The sequence below is a fragment of the Triturus cristatus genome, chromosome 3_1 (assembly GCF_964204655.1).
Source record: "Triturus cristatus chromosome 3_1, aTriCri1.1, whole genome shotgun sequence".
In the NCBI taxonomy this organism is placed as follows: Eukaryota; Metazoa; Chordata; class Amphibia; order Caudata; family Salamandridae; genus Triturus; species Triturus cristatus.
The window spans coordinates 285369327-285385015 of NC_140583.1; the positions used below are offsets into that span (position 1 = coordinate 285369327).

The 15689-nt window shown below is 47.5% G+C and overlaps 1 long non-coding RNA gene across 3 annotated transcripts in view; it reads right to left on the reverse strand.

Annotated features, from left to right (window-relative positions):
- The window catches only part of LOC146860111 (uncharacterized), a 91142-nt gene extending 76341 nt beyond the window's left edge, over positions 1–14801 (reverse strand). For 2 of the 3 annotated variants that reach the window (XR_014979095.1, XR_014979096.1), the window contains exons 1-4: positions 14690–14801; positions 14470–14576; positions 14324–14385; positions 268–452 (exon numbers count right to left, since the gene is read on the reverse strand). This is a non-coding gene — a long non-coding RNA (uncharacterized LOC146860111). The remainder of the gene's footprint in view (positions 1–267; positions 453–14323; positions 14386–14469; positions 14577–14689) is intronic. The other variant, XR_014979097.1, reaches the window with a different exon arrangement.
- Between the last annotated feature and the right edge of the window lie 888 nt (positions 14802–15689).

Here is a 15689-nt window from a genome sequence, read left to right on the forward strand (position 1 = left end):
CCTACCGCGCAAACCACTCAAATGCCTGGTCACATGCCCTCTCTGAAGCATTGGTGCAAACAGGCTCAATGGAGCTGTGGAATTTAAAATTATCACACTTTCACTTTAAAACTGGCACTGCCCTGAATAGAAAATCTAAAATGACATCTCTCAAATCTGACCAAAGAGCATTTGCCAAAAGAGGACATGGTCCTTAGAAGTTACGATAGAAAAGGCCCACAAAAATACATCAACAAACTATTCTCCTCCTATTATAAAATGAAATACCTGCAGCATCGAATGGGATCTTTTTCATCTTTAGATCTGTCGCCACCATGGGCGGTTAAACTGGAGTTTGAAAACATGTCAAACGTGTGGTCTATTTCAGGAGTCAATATCTCACTTGCTCCACATATGTCGTATACTCCTTATACTCCTGGAAGACTGCAGAAGATTGCTCCGGCATCTGTGGACTAAAGAGGGGACACGGACATTACTATCTGCTGTTACCTTCCTACTGAAAAACGATTAGCTGCAGGTAATTACCAAACTGGTAAAATTCTTGGGGGCATATTATCAAGGACGGCGTTAATAATTATCGCCGCTTTAGCGGCAGAAAACTGCCGCTAAAGCTTCGATAATGGGCTTGGTAATATGCGACAGAGAATTCCAATAGAAGTCCATGTTCTGGTGTGCACATGGGCTTCTATTTGAATTCTCCAGGGCATATTATCAAGCCCATTATCGAGTTTTCTGCCGCTTAACCGGCGATAATTTTAACGCCGTCCTTGATAATATGCCCCTTGGAGAGTATCGATACGCAATTAACAATCAACCCAATAGCCCAAAATGAAGAAGGGGAGGTACCTTGAATCCCAATAGCCTCAAAGACTTCCTTCAAATAGATATTTAGTGTTGCTTCTTAAAGTACTGTTTTTTACCCAAGCTGACTGGACAGTAATAGCAAGCTATGCATGGCAAAATTTTAACTAAAGATTATTTTATCAAGTTATTCGTTGTTTGGTGAAGTGCATTTTAAATTTTCAACTGTACCACCATTGAGGAAGCATGCTGATAATCTATGGGTTATCTGTCAAATGACGACTTTTTTTAAAATTGTGACATCGTCTATCATTTTAATTCTATTTGGCACTAACGCACTTTGGAAGACTTCATTGTCTAAATAAAGTATTTTGTATTGTATCATATTGGGACCTGATGCAACCCGGGGAACAGTAACAGAAAGCAGGTTTGGCGGCGCTTGTTTAAAGTGCTTCTTTGGCATAATAAAGAAAGCCTTCTATAGCCATTTGGATAGGAAGGTAGGTGCCTCTCCCAGAGTGGAGTTAGAGACGAGCAGCAAGCTTGTCTTCGAGCCCATTGTCCGGGCAATGATCCTCCCGTAGAGAGAAAGTGCGGGAAGTGTGTGAATGCGCCGCCCTTGCCCCTGATAACATTTCTATGATGAAAGCAATATGCTGTAGTGACTTTCCACTACCTGGAAGTGCTGCACTTTGCAAATCACATGACCGCAGTATAAAATTTCAATTTACCAGAGGAGCGATTTTAACCCCGTGATAAGGATCTGTGCCTGCGACTTTATTCTAACTGTAGCCGCCCGCTGACTAGTCGTGCTGCAGCGTCATGAACGTGATGTCATTAATCATTCTGCTGCGCGTCTGGTGAATTTCTGTTACATTGTAGCAGCTTAAAGCTGCAGACTCTCCCCCAAGCCTTGCCCGAAGTAGCATGCACGGCACGCTGCCACTACAGACGAGACAAGCTTCAGTTTCAATAGTCAGTAAGATGCATCATGATTACATAGGCCGCTGACGAGTCGCTATTATGCGTGACTTTGCATATCAGTGCGGTGAGCGGACCACGACACTGAAATGCATTAGTCTAACGCCTGATTCATGGTACTTGGCAGGGCTGGGTAGTGACTTATTGTTAAGTGTAAATTGGATTACAACCCTCTATTGCATACTTATTGAACTAAGTTGTATTGAGTTCTATTCACATTAGTTATAAGCTCTTGTTCGCCACCCTAACTCCTTGAGATGCATCGGACCATTCTTCCTCGCTACCTTTAGAGTCAAGTGCAGGATTGTACTTAGCCAAATCTTCAGAGCCATAGCAGGGCGGACCTCAGGACACCGAAACCACCAACGTTGGGGCCCAGAAGCCACTGTTTGCCTATGGGCCAAAACTGGGTCTGACAGGAAAACTGCACTATTGACAGGTCTTACTGTGGCAGAGATCATGGTCAGGTATCTATAGTAGATTAAATGAAAGGATCAAGATAAAATGGAAACTTATATTAGTAATCTCTAGAATAGAGGACGGGGAGCATGTCCTTATGTCAAAGATAATGACCCTGACACAGACATTAGTTAACTTTTTGTGATGTGGTTGGATCTAACCACTAACTTACTTAGGGGCATATCAACAAGGGCTTTATCTCTGCTTTTTTGGCTGTAAAAGCCAAAAAAGGAGAGATAAAACTAGCGCCCTATCAACAACAGGGTGCTAACATGCAAATTCGCATGTTAGCACCCTTTTACTCTACGCTTCCCCTTGCATCTCTAATGAGATGCAAAGGGGGCGTTCCAGAGTAAAATAATAGGAGAAATGTCGCTAAGCGACATTTCTCCTATTATCAAGAATGTCGCTAACCCTGTTAGAGACAAAAAAAGCAGCGCTAACCACGGTTAATGCTGCTTTTTTACGTCTGGTATTTTTCTGACTTAGCCATGATATCCTATGGAAGGAGGATATCATGGCTAAGTTTGCCTGTCCCTATCAACAAGCTAACGTGAGATTATCGCTGGGTTTCCAGCGATAATCTCACGTTAGCCTGTTAGCGTGAGGATTTTTATCGCTATTGAGATAAGCGTTGCTAATAGCACGCTAGCTCAGCGATAAAAATTCACGCTAGCCGGCGATAATTATCCTAGCGCTAAGTGCGCTTAGAGATAATTATCGCCGGTTGTTGTTGATATGCCCCTTATTTACTTACTTACTTAATCACATGATGACCTTCAGGTGTCTCTCTGAATGATGTTCTGTTTAAAGAAATTCAAGATTTCAATGCATTATCCCGCATGCTGTTTATCCTTCCTATACACATACAGGGAAGACAACTGCTCTTGGGACCACTGCTTATACATTGGTATCAGATCAGTTTTACAATCTTTCGAAGTGCTGGCCATGGTGCATTGTCTATTCTTTCTATCGCTGTTGAAAGTTACTCAGTTGAGCAAATTATAATTTACAATTTAATTTTCCCTTTGTGCCTGTGGGAATACTTTTTTTTTTTTTTTACAATTTATTCTTATCGGTTTCACTTTTTATAGTCTGTTCTATATAACTGCTTAGAATGGAATTTAATTTTTCTTAATGCACTGAATTTTGGATTGCATTAGCTTAAATTATCTTAAAGGGAACAGACAAGAGAAGAGAGAGAGAGAGATGACACAGGGATAAAATACGGAAGGAAACAGGTGGAGAGGAGCTGAGAGGCAGCAGTGACAAATAAGTGAGATGGAAGGAGATGGAAGGAATGAAAGATGAGAGGGAGAGATATGTAGCAATGAGAGGAGAAGAGATGGCAAAAATAGATATGATACATGGAAAAGATAAAAGGGTAGAGATGGGAAGTGTTGGAACTGTCACTTTGTGGTTGGCTGAGGCGATGCACTAGCCAGGCAGAACCTACCACTCCCATCAGGGGTAGGTGATAACACTCCCTGTATAACCAGCGCTCACCCTTGGGTAACTTGGCACTGAGCATTCAGGCTTATCACAGATGAAATGTGTAAAGCATTGGCACAGAACTCTCACACAATACATACACTGAGTGTCACAAAACAAGACTTAACACTTGCATTATGTAAATAAAGTTTGTATTCAACACACATTAATTAACACAACATAAACATCATGTATTTATGGGTATAAATCACATTGGGAAATATCACCGACAGTATTAGGCCCAACCATGTTAAAATGACATCAATAGTATGCAAAACCAAAGGGGATGATGGACGGAGTGTTGAATAATAATCCACATTTGTAAAGTGCAAACAATCACCCGTAAGGGTCTCTAGGCGCTGGGAGCCGTCAGGAAGATTAAGCAAGCTATTGCCCAGAGTCACATGGTGCTGGGCTAATCTGCTGCCGGCGCCAGGGATCGAACCATGATCCCCAGATTCCGGAGTCAGTCGCCCTGGCTGCGGCGCCACACACACATTGCAAGCACTCACCCACAGTCAACTGATCTGGGTTTAATCCATTATCATTCTTTAGCTCACTCTGCCACCCCAGTTCAGACATGGCCATATGCAAATCAGTCAGACCCTATGCCTCATGGGAACAGTCTTGCCCGAACTGCCAAGCCATGTCTTCCTTGGACCCAAAACAAGCATCCTGGGACCGGTTGCTGGCTAATCAGCCGTCATCAGCCAGGCTAGCTTGAATCCAGTGGCAATGTGAGCAAGGGACACATGTCTGGGCATACCCTGCCAACTTAGGGCGAACAAAGCAAAACCAAAGGGGATGATGGACGGAGTGTTGAACATTGCAAGCACTCACCCCCAGTTAACTGATCTGTGTTTAATCCATCATCATTCTTTAGCTCACTCCGCCACCCCAGCTCAGACATGGCCATATGCAAATCAGTCTGACCCCGTGCCTCATGGGAACAGTACAGCCCGAACTGCCAAGCCATGTCTTCCCTGGACCGGAAACAAGCATCCTGGGACCGGTTTCTGGCTAATCAGCCGTCATCAGCCAGGTTAGGTTGAATCCAGTGGCAAAGTGAGCAATGGACCCACATCTAGGCATACCCTGCTAACTTAGGGCAAATCAGTCTGACCCTGTGCCTCATGGGAGGGCCTGGCTTGGCAGTTCCAGCTGGAATGTTCCCAAGAGGCACAGGGTCAAGACTGATTTGCACATGGCTGGGTTCAAACTGGAATGGCATGGTGAGCAAAAAAACGATGTATTTAGGCCCAGATCTCTGTACTGGGGTGAATGTATGACATTGTTCTGCATTCTGTCCATTAACTGTTGTTTTTGCATTTGTCACCCCGAGTGAGACGGGTATGCCCAGACGTGGGTCCCGTGCTCTCCATGCCACTGGAATCAAGCTATCCTGGCTGAAGAGGGGTGAAACCCCGAAACCGGTCCTTGGATGCTTGTTTCTAGTCCAGGGAGGACCTGGCTTGGCAGTTTGGGCTGGACTGTTCCCATGACACACAGGGTCAAGACTGATTTGCATATGTCTGGGTTCAAACTGGAATGGCATGGTGAGCAAAAAAACGATGGATGTAGGCCCAAATCTCTGTCCCGGGGTGAATGTATGACATTGTTCTGAGTTCTGTCCATCAACTGTTGTTTTTGCATTTTTTTATCAATAGTATGCACACTTGGGAAAGAGCCTACTTTACCCCCAGCAACCCTATGCGGTGTGAAACGTTGTCAGAATTAGACCCACCCTAGCAATTTTTACAGTTCAATTCCACAATGTTATAGGGTGCATCCCAAATCACAACAATATCAAAAATGTGCGCACACACATATTTCGAGCACTTTTAAATAACTTCGTGGGCCAAGGCTGCACAATGTCAAACGTAGTATTCTTTTGGCAAAGAATCAACATGTAAAGCAACACCGCTGTGCAGTGTAATTCATAACAGGAGGTTCTCATGCAATCACTACCACACACTCTCAGCACCTCTGCACAGTGCAACAGATATCAGGCATGTGTGTATGGAGCACCCTCGCACCCACTCACACCGTAATGCAGTGCAACTGATATCCGACAGGTCAGTTGATAGTACAAATGCAGACCCCATGGCCCAAGCCCTCCTCCACCTTACAGCTAACCCTGACTACCCTACGCCCACGGTTGGAGATTTAAAAAAACTCCATCCATTACTAGGCCGATTGCAGTCAGAGTCACACTAAGTCAGGGTCTCAGGGAAGAAGGTGGGGGTAGGTAGCAGGATTAATTAGATGGAAGTCGACAAATGGGGGTTTACCACCACTCTGGAAGTTCACCCATGGTATGCAGAGCTGAAGATGGCTGAAGGCAATAGTCATTCAATCAAAGGGTCCCACAATTGGCCTTCCAGCACCAGCCCAGTTCTGCAAAGCACGGGGTTCACACAGTCTTTTGATCCACTTCCGAATGCTCTTGGAAGCGTTCCTCAGCCTAGTCAATTACTCTCATTACCCAGGCCTGACCCGAGCAATGCTATCTGGCAACACAAAATCCTCAGGCCGGTTGAGGAGAGGGCAGTTGATTTGCCAACTGAAGGCACAAAAGGAACAATTGATGTATGGGGGATAAAGCAGAGGAGCCTCTCGGATGAAGAAGGCACCCCATCAGACATATGTTGATCAATGTAGCGCCCAGACAATCTGGGCATAATAGAACACACATCCACTCCTACACACCATCCCTGAAATGAGGCACAACGTCTGGTGTGCATTGATACGAGATGCACCAGACAGTTCTGGTCACACACAACAAAGAGTTGTAAATTCTGTACCTCCCTGGAAATAAGGCACAACGTCCGGTGCATGCTGATGCAGGTGCACCAAACAAAACTGGTCACACAAAACAAAGAGTTGCCAATTCGTATCTCTCTGGAAATGAGGCACCACGTCTTGTGCGCGTTGATACGGGTGGCACCAGACAATACCGGTTCCACACAACAAAGAGTTGCCAATTTCCAACCTTCCTGGAAATGAAACACAACATCTGGTGCACGTTGATATGGGTTGCATCAGAAAATTCTGGTCACACACACACAGGAGCAAATTCAGCAGTGCCGCATAAGGTAGAATGAGGCACTCTACGGGTATGCCCTCCCTCTGAGAATCGTAACCTGTGAATCAGACACTGCATAAAATGAGCATGCGGTCAGCGTGTCGCATCAGAGAGAAGCAGCACAATCCACAAAGCAGGACACGTGAGGTCTTGCAACCGGTGAATCTGTTCACCACCAAAAAGATGCTTATACGTGTTCAGGCCCCCATGATGAAAGACCCACACTCCTTAGATGCGAGCAATACTTTTGGGGCTCCACAGAAGTTAATCCAGTCTCCAGGCACAGTACTTAGTTCCACGCTCAAGCTGCGCTACCCATCCGGATTCAGTGGACGATGTGGGAACTTAAGAGGACACCACTTTCCAGATGTCACACGTAGACATTGTGGGTCGCTCGCAGGAGGTATTTGATGTCCCTGAAACCTCCACAAGAGAACAGAGGGGAAAGCCAACCAGCCAGTGGAGAGCACACTTCAGAGAGCCACACAGCACCAGGTAGTCAGCCCATGCCAGCCAGTATTCAGGAAGGGTGAACGGTCCCTTCCAACTGCAGTAATCCTCCTTGCGCACAACATATTGATCTAGCAGTGTGCACCACGGATTTCCAGGATGTCTGGTCCCACGTTCCTAATAGTGTTTCTCTACCCTGCTGAAATCAGGCACCAGAAGGTATACTATAGTGTGCCTTTTAAGTTGGGGATGGTTCAGAGGATTTCCTTTGAACCATATGTCTCTCTTAAATTTCAGTCCTGTCTGCCACGAGGCTGTGAAAAGCAGATCTTAATCTTTAGTGGAGCCATGATCTGGCTTCCCAGGGCCTAAGTGTCAAAACCTCTCCATCTAATCTATCCAGCCAGGCCCTTAAATGGCAGAGGTCTGTCATTCCAGTTGCATGCCCAATGTTTATAGCTGTCACTGGGGAATGCACAGATGTGCTGCCCCAGCCAGAGTGTGGATTGCAGTCAAGCTAAAAGGCACACAAAGAGTTTTAGCACAGACAAATGCCCACTTCTAGAACTGGCATTTCTAAGCTATTAATGACAATTCCACCTTTACCACAGGAGAGGGTTTGTCATAGTAAATCCAGTGATAGGAAACATTTTTATGCTGCTCCACTGTAAGCAACTATCGCAGCTTGGAGTCATTTCAACCATTCCCCCATGTTAACCTATGGAAAGAGCAAAGCTCATAGGTAGCGAAAACACACATGGGTTTTCTTCACTACCTGGGCAGGGAATACACGTGTACCTGGCCTGCCTTTCACCTACCACTTGCTACACCCCTCAAGACTTATACTAGGGGTGCTCTATGGGTAGTGAAAGGTCCCCTCAGGATTGGCCAGTGCTTTAGAAAGGCCAACCTGAGCATAAGTGAAATTGCGAATACACAGGCATGCAATGGCAGGCTTGGCATGTGTTTAAAGGCTTCATAGGTGCAAGTGCTTAAACACAGGCCTGCAATGGCAGGCTTGAGACATGTTCAAAAACATCAGGTAAGCACCACTTTCTAATGTGTAATGCGCACACTTCCACACTGCATCCACAGTGAGAAAGTGCCCAGAGCCCTGAGGCCACTAAAATAGAATCAGCAAAACCCCGGAGTTGTCCCATGGGAAGAAGAGACCTCCTAGTTAGGGATAACTCACATAGGTGTTCTTCACTACCTGGGCATGGAACACCTCTGTGTATCTGCCCTGCCTTTCACCCACCACTTGCTCTGCCCCTCAGGATTGACCCTTGGGGTACTTTAGTGTTAGTGGAAGGCCCACTCAGGGTTGGCTAACGAGTTAGGAATGGCAAAATGAACATAAGTGCAACTGTGCCCCCATAGGCCTGCAATGGTAGGCTTGGTACATGTTTAAAAGGCTGTTCTGGTGGGTGGCACAATCAGTGCTGCATCCCACTATTAGCCAGTGCAGTACCTCCCCTGGGTATGTTGCGTTCCTTTTTGCGGGGCACTTACAGGTGCAACACCTGAACTAATCAAGTAAGCACCACTTCCTAGCATGTGTAGGAAGGGCACATGTACTTTCGCACTGCCTTACAGTGGAAAAATGCACAAAGTCCAAAGGCCACAAAAAGAAGATTAGCAAAAATCTGGATAAAAAAAGGAAAACATTTTAGGGAATTCCCCTATAAAGGGCCATGTCAACAGGAAGAATATGTGAAAGGAGAGAAAAAGAGTGCAGGCAGGAAAGAGATGAGAGATAGGAGGAGTGGAGAGAAGACATGCAAAAGATGCGAGCACAGAGGCTTGAGTTTGCAAGCCATAAAATAGGTGGGAAAAGAGAAGAGACTGGAGAAGGATGTTTGGGGATCAAGATCAGAGAGGGCAGAGCCATAGGAGGCGAAGAGAGAGGAAAGAGACAAGGCAATACAAGATAGGAAATACATTTTAAAGTACAGATAGGAAATACATTTGAAAGTACAAGTGATGATAATTTTCTTTGGGTTCAGTGCCTACATGTAAGATATTTATACAGGGTAAACACAAGAGAGGAAAGAGATAGGGGGGGAGATGAGACAGCAAAGAGACAGGAGAACACAAAAGAGTGAAGAACCTGAAGGATATACAAGATGTAAGAGACAAAAGGAAATGAGATGAGAGAAGAAAGAGAAATGGGACTAGAGAGAAGAAAGATGTTGGAGGATATGAGACCGGAAAAAGACAGCAGGAGATGAAAGAAGAAAGACACAGGGAACAAGACCAGAAATGGAAGAGATAGCAGAAAAACCTAGTGAGATGAGAGAGGAAAGGTATAAAACAAAAGACGAAAGACAAGAAAGCAATCAATCAATCATCGCATTTATATAGCGCGCTACTCACCCGGAGGGTCTCAAGGCGCTGGGGGGGGTACGCTACTGCTCGAACAGCCAGGTCTTGAGTTGCTTCCTGAAGGTGAGGTGGTCCTGGGTCAGGCGGAGGTGGGTGGGGAGGGAGTTCCATGTCTTGGTGGCGAGGTAGGAGAAGGACCGTCCCCCTGTGCTGGCTCTTCGGATGCGGGGGACGGCGGCGAGGGCGTGGCTGGTCGATCGAAGCCGGCGTTTGGGAGCGTAGAAGTTGAGGCGGCTGTTGAGGTATCCTGGGCCTTGGTTGTGTAGGGCTTTGTGTGTGTGGGTGAGGAGACGGAAGGTGATTCTCTTGCTGACCGGGAGCCAGTGCATGTCTCTCAGGTGTCCGGAGATGTGGCTGCGACGGGGGATGTCCAGGATGAGTCGCGCTGAGGCGTTCTGGGTCCGCTGGAGTCTCTTTTGGAGTTTGGCGGTGGTTCCGGCGTAGAGGGAGTTGCCGTAGTCCAGACGGCTGGTGACGAGGGCCTGGGTGACCGTCTTCCTGGTCTCGGTGGGGATCCACCGGAAGATCTTACGTAGCATGCGCAGTATGTTGAAGCACGACGAGGAGACGACGTTGACTTGTCTGGTCATGGAGAGGGAGGAGTCCAGGATGAAGCCCAGGTTGCGTGCGTGGTCTGTTGGTTTGGGTGTGCTGCCTAGGGCGGGGGGCCACCAGGAGTCGTCCCACGCGGCGGGTGAGGATCCCAGGATGAGGACTTCCGTCTTGTCTGAGTTCAGTTTCAGGCGGCTGTTCTTCATCCATTCGGCTACCTCTTTCATCCCTTCGTGAAGGTTGGCTCTGGCGGTGGCGGGGTCGTTGGTGAGGGAGAGGATCAGCTGGGTGTCGTCGGCGTAGGAGATGATGTTGAGGTTGTGCTGGCGTGCGATGTCTGCGAGGGGGTTCATGTAGACGTTGAAGAGGGTTGGACTGAGCGAGGAGCCTTGAGGGACGCCGCAGATGACTTCGGTGGCTTCAGATCTGAACGGAGGGAGACGGACTCTCTGCGTCCTTCTGGCGAGGAAGGAGATGATCCACTCCAGTGCCTTCTCCTGGACTCCGATATTGCTGAGGCGTTGTTCTAGGGTACGGTGGCAGACAGTGTCGAAGGCCGCGGAGAGGTCGAGGAGGATGAGGGCCGCTGTTTCTCCGTTGTCGAGTAGCGCTCGGATGTCATCGGTGGCTGCGATCAGGGCGGTCTTGGTGCTGTGGTTGGCTCGGAAGCCAGACTGCGAGGGGCCGAGGGATCCGTTCGTTTCGAGGAAGGCGGCCAGTTGCTTGTTGATGGTCTTCTCGATGACTTTTGCTGGAAACGGGAGCAGCGAGATGGGGCGGTAGTTCTTGAGGTCGGTTGGGTCGGCCAATGGCTTCTTGAGTAGGGCGCTGAGTTCGGCGTGCTTCCAGCTCTCCGGGAAGGTGGCGGTGTCGAAGGAGGTGTTGATGATGTCCCGCAGGTAGGGTGCGATGACAGCGTCGGCCTTGTTGAAGACGTGGTGAGGGCAGGGGTCGGTCGGAGTGGATGGAATTCATCGTGCGGACGGTGTCTTCGGTGCTGATCTGACTCCAGGCGCGGAGGGTGGTGGTGGGGGGGCGGTGGTTCGGTCGTGGAGTTCGTCGGTAGAGAGCTGAAGCTGTTGTGTATGTCCGCGATCTTGTTGTGGAAGTAGGAGGCGAGGGAGTTGCAGAGGTCTTGCGAAAGGGTGATGTCGTTGTTTCCGGCATTGGGGTTGGAGAGCTCTTTGACGATGTTGAAGAGTTCCTTGCTGTTGTGTGCGTTGTTGTCCAGTCGTTCCTTGAATGCAGTTTTCTTGGTGGCGTGGATGAGTTGGTGGTGTTTTCGGGTGGCGAGCTTGAGGGCAGTCATGTTGTCCGGTGTTGGGTCTCTGCGCCAGGTTCTCTCGAGGGCTCGGCAGTTCTTCTTGGAGCTCTTGAGTTCGTCGGTGAACCATGGGGCTTTCTTGCTACCGGGTCTGCTGGGCGGGGTCCTCAGGGGGGCGAGCTCGTCTGCGCAGTCGCTGATCCACTTCGTGAGGTTGGTGGCCGCCTGGCTAGGGTTCGTTGTGATGGTGGGAGGGTTCATGTTCAGGGAGGTCGTGAGCTCGTCGGCTGTGATCTTGTTCCAGCTCCTGCGTGCAACCTGTTGCTGGTGGTGGTGGATCGTGGTCCTACCGAAGCTGAAGTGGACGCAGCTGTGGTCCGTCCAATGGAGTCCGGTGGCGTGGCTGAAGGCGATGTCCTTGCTGGATGAGAAGACGGGGTCGAGTGTGTGTCCGGCGTAGTGGGTGGGGGTGGTCACCAGTTGCTTGAGTCCCAGGTTGGCGAGGTTGTCCAGCAGGGTGGTGGTGTTGCGGTCGTTGTTGTTCTCCAGGTGGAAGTTGAGGTCCCCTAGGAGGATGTAGTCAGCGGAGCATAGGGCGTGCGGGCTGATGAAGTCGGCGATGTCTTCGCAGAATTGTGTGCGGGGTCCCGGGGGTCTGTAGATGAGGGTGCCTCTGAGGGTGGTCTTGGGGTTGATGTGGACCTGGAAGTGAAGGTGTTCGGCGGTTGTCAGGGTGTCGTCGGTGTTGGTCGTGATGCGGATCGTGTTCCTGTGGACGATGGCGATGCCTCCTCCGGTGTGGTTGATGCGGTCCTTTCGGATGATCTTGTAGCCGTCTGGGATGGCGATGGCGATGTCGGGCGCTGAAGAGGCGTTCATCCAGGTTTCCGTGAGGAAGGCGACGTCTGGTGACGTTGTGTCGAGCAGGTTCCAGAGCTCGACGGCGTGTCTGTGGACGGAGCGGGTGTTGAGCAGGATGCACTTCAGGTGGCTGCTGCTGTTGCTCGTCTTGGTCTTGGTTGGTGCAGGTGGAGTGCAGGTGAACTTGCAGGAGTTGCAGCAGAAGGGTCCTTGGGTGCATCTCGGGGTGGCTCGGTAGCAACCCGTGATTCTTCCGGCGTTGAGTGCGTAGAGATCGGTGGCGTCGTAAGTCCGGCGGGTGGGCTGGGGTCTGCGGGGGCCAGGGGTCCTGGCACTGGGCGCGGTCCAGGCGCGGACGGGCGCAGACGGGCTTACCTTTGGCGCACCTTCGGCACTCAGTCGGTGCTCCCGCTGCGCGCGTCCGCTGCGCGGTCGCTGAGGGGGCGACATAAGAAGGGAGCCGGGAGGGCGGGTCAGCTGGGAGGTGGGGTCGCGTCCACTAATGGACTGGCGAGGGGGCGGGGCCGCAGGCAGGAAGCGGCGGGAAAACGGTATCGGGTTGAGCGGGCGGCCCTGCGGCGGCTGGGGCGCCGCTCTCGGCGTCGGTGAAGAACTAGCACAGCAAGGGGCCCTGGAGCAGGATCGCGGAGGAGCGAGGGGGCAACCAGGCCAGAGGCGCAGAGAAGCTTAGAAAGGGAATTGTAAGACTTTCCTCTTACAGTGGTGTAACAGTGCAGTTGAGACCAAATGATTGATTGTTTGAGAGACTTCTGCAGTCTGTGCCAGACGAAGGGTACACATAGTGAACTCTGTCTACCCATCATGCACCTACAACGATAGGCCTTCCTGAAGTTGAGAAGTAGACTATTTTCAGCAACAACAGGGAAGGAGAAATATATGGAATAAACCAACTCCTGCCAAACATTATAAGGATATTCCAAGTAATTGATGAGCTCCATGACGATAAAGCAGAATGAGGTCGAAGGCCAAGTTCCTTTATAAGGTTATTGATCTCTGAGATCACTTGTAATTTATAGTACCTCTCATACAGGAGCTGTACTTCTGTAATGCATTTATTCACCATCAACCACAAGCATGAGGCTCCCTCGCCTGCTCATGCTTTACTGTCGCCCACAGCCCTTCAGAATCCCACCACACCAAGATTCCAAAAAGCACTATGGCAATCCCACTAAGCATGATGGCCAGCCATCAAGTAATGATACAAGGCAGTGTAAGCAGAGCACTCCTAGTTTTCTAATTTACCCCTAGGTTTAATCTGAATGATATAGGTGCTGCAGCGTAATGCCCGCTGTCTATCAGGCATATAACAACTAGATACAGTGATTCAATCAACTAATGATTGACGCTGCGCACTGTGCTGATTGTAACTTAGTTACTAACAATTAGTCTCAATTCACAAAAATTTACAAAAGATTATAAGTCAAAGAACATCCAACACAATTACTCGTTTGAACATATATTTTCGACATATATGTGAACAACAACTTCAAAAAATAACATTGTTAATGTGTCAACATTTTTACAGAGAATGGTAGACTGCCATATACAATATAATGTTTAAACATGCCACATAATGTTTCATGAGATCACAACGAAATGCTTGTGATGAGCCCAATGCATTTCGGGACTTGGTGGTCCCTTCGTCAGGGGCGTTCTGTGAAAGAAATATATATTGTTATACTCAGTGCAACGCATTATTACCCTATTTACACAAGAAGGATACATGGTGGCATATTACTTAATTCACATAGTACACAAAATGCAACCGTGGATCAGTTTTTCTGTTCAAAAAAACCACGAGTCTTACCAAAGGAATACCATCACCCAATAGTGCAAGTATAAAAAATAAACATGGCCAGTGGCTCCCGAGTGAAACATCTAATGAGATACAGAAATAAAGTAATGAAAGAAATACTAAGTCGTTACTCCAGGCATGCGACAAATCTGCTGAATGAATAATAATGCGGGCTCACCTCAAATGTTATGTGGGTGTGGCCTTAATGAAAATAGAACGATGTAAGCAGGTTGACTGATGCTGAAAACCAAAAGGTGACTCCATCAAAACGAGTGCTTGAATTCACTCTGACACTTGTAAATAGTGTAAAACAACATAACTTACCCACCAAGACGGGCGATAATATCAATACTAAAAAGAGTGATATGGGGTCTGAATATTTTTAATGGCGTCTAAACCAGACGAGAATACTTCGTCTTCATGGAGACGTGCTGCAAACATAATGATAAAAAATGAGAAATAATGTCTATTAGCTACCGCTTCTTTGGCTAGGTATAAAAAACTGTGGCATGAGTTATAATTAGATGCGAAGGATTCTACTTACTATAGAGACGCGACGGGGTGCAACCAGCTATAACAAATGATGTCCTCTCTTCGCGGCGAAAGTTTTTCAACTAACGAAAACCGCGCCAAATTTAAACCCATGACAATAACTGAGTCAATGAAGAGCTCATGGTCATAGAAAGGGGACTATCCAGTAGCGCCATGATGTGTAACGATGCAATGTGTTTTGCTTGCCAAGAGCAAGGTGTAATAAATTGCTCTAAGTGTCCTGATAAAGACATTCATTTAAACGATATGTATGTAAACTAACATTCAAAGAAATGAATGACAATGAAATGTAATATCAAAATATGTCCGCACGTCTAAGTGATTCAATGTATCAACAATGATTGTATCTACCGAGCGTTCGTAATAGTAAAAAAACTTCACATGTAGCCAAGTAAAAAAGAGAGGTAGTGACGTATTGTCCATGTAACAGACAAAATGAAATGAACTAAAAATGATGTGGGCGAGAGCGTTCACTTTAACCAGAAATACATAAGATAATGCAGAGTGGACTGGATTTATGAGAAAAGCAGCCGGAAACATCAATGCACAACGAACAGATAATCCTTATCAGTGAATCATCAACACCGCAGTCAATTGTGGCCACTTAAAGTATATCAATAAAGTTATAAAACAAAAATACAAAGTATAAACAACACAATAAAGTAAAAGAGTTAAAAAGAAAGGAGAGGAGAGCCAGAACGAACATCTGAATGGTTAGAAAAATGTAAGTGAATGTTAATTAAAAGAATATTAGTTAAAAAAATTAAAAAGACTTAGGGCCTCATGTAGGTAAATAAATTTTACCGGTTCTTAAATACCGAGCCGTACCGAATCGGTAAATTAGAATCGGTAAGTTATATGTAGGTAAAAATTCGGTAACAGTTACCGATTCGGTAACATTCGGTAAATACGAATCGGAATTCACCGATTCGGTAAATACCGAGGTGATAATTACCGAATCGGAAAATACCGAGGTGGTATCTACCGATTCG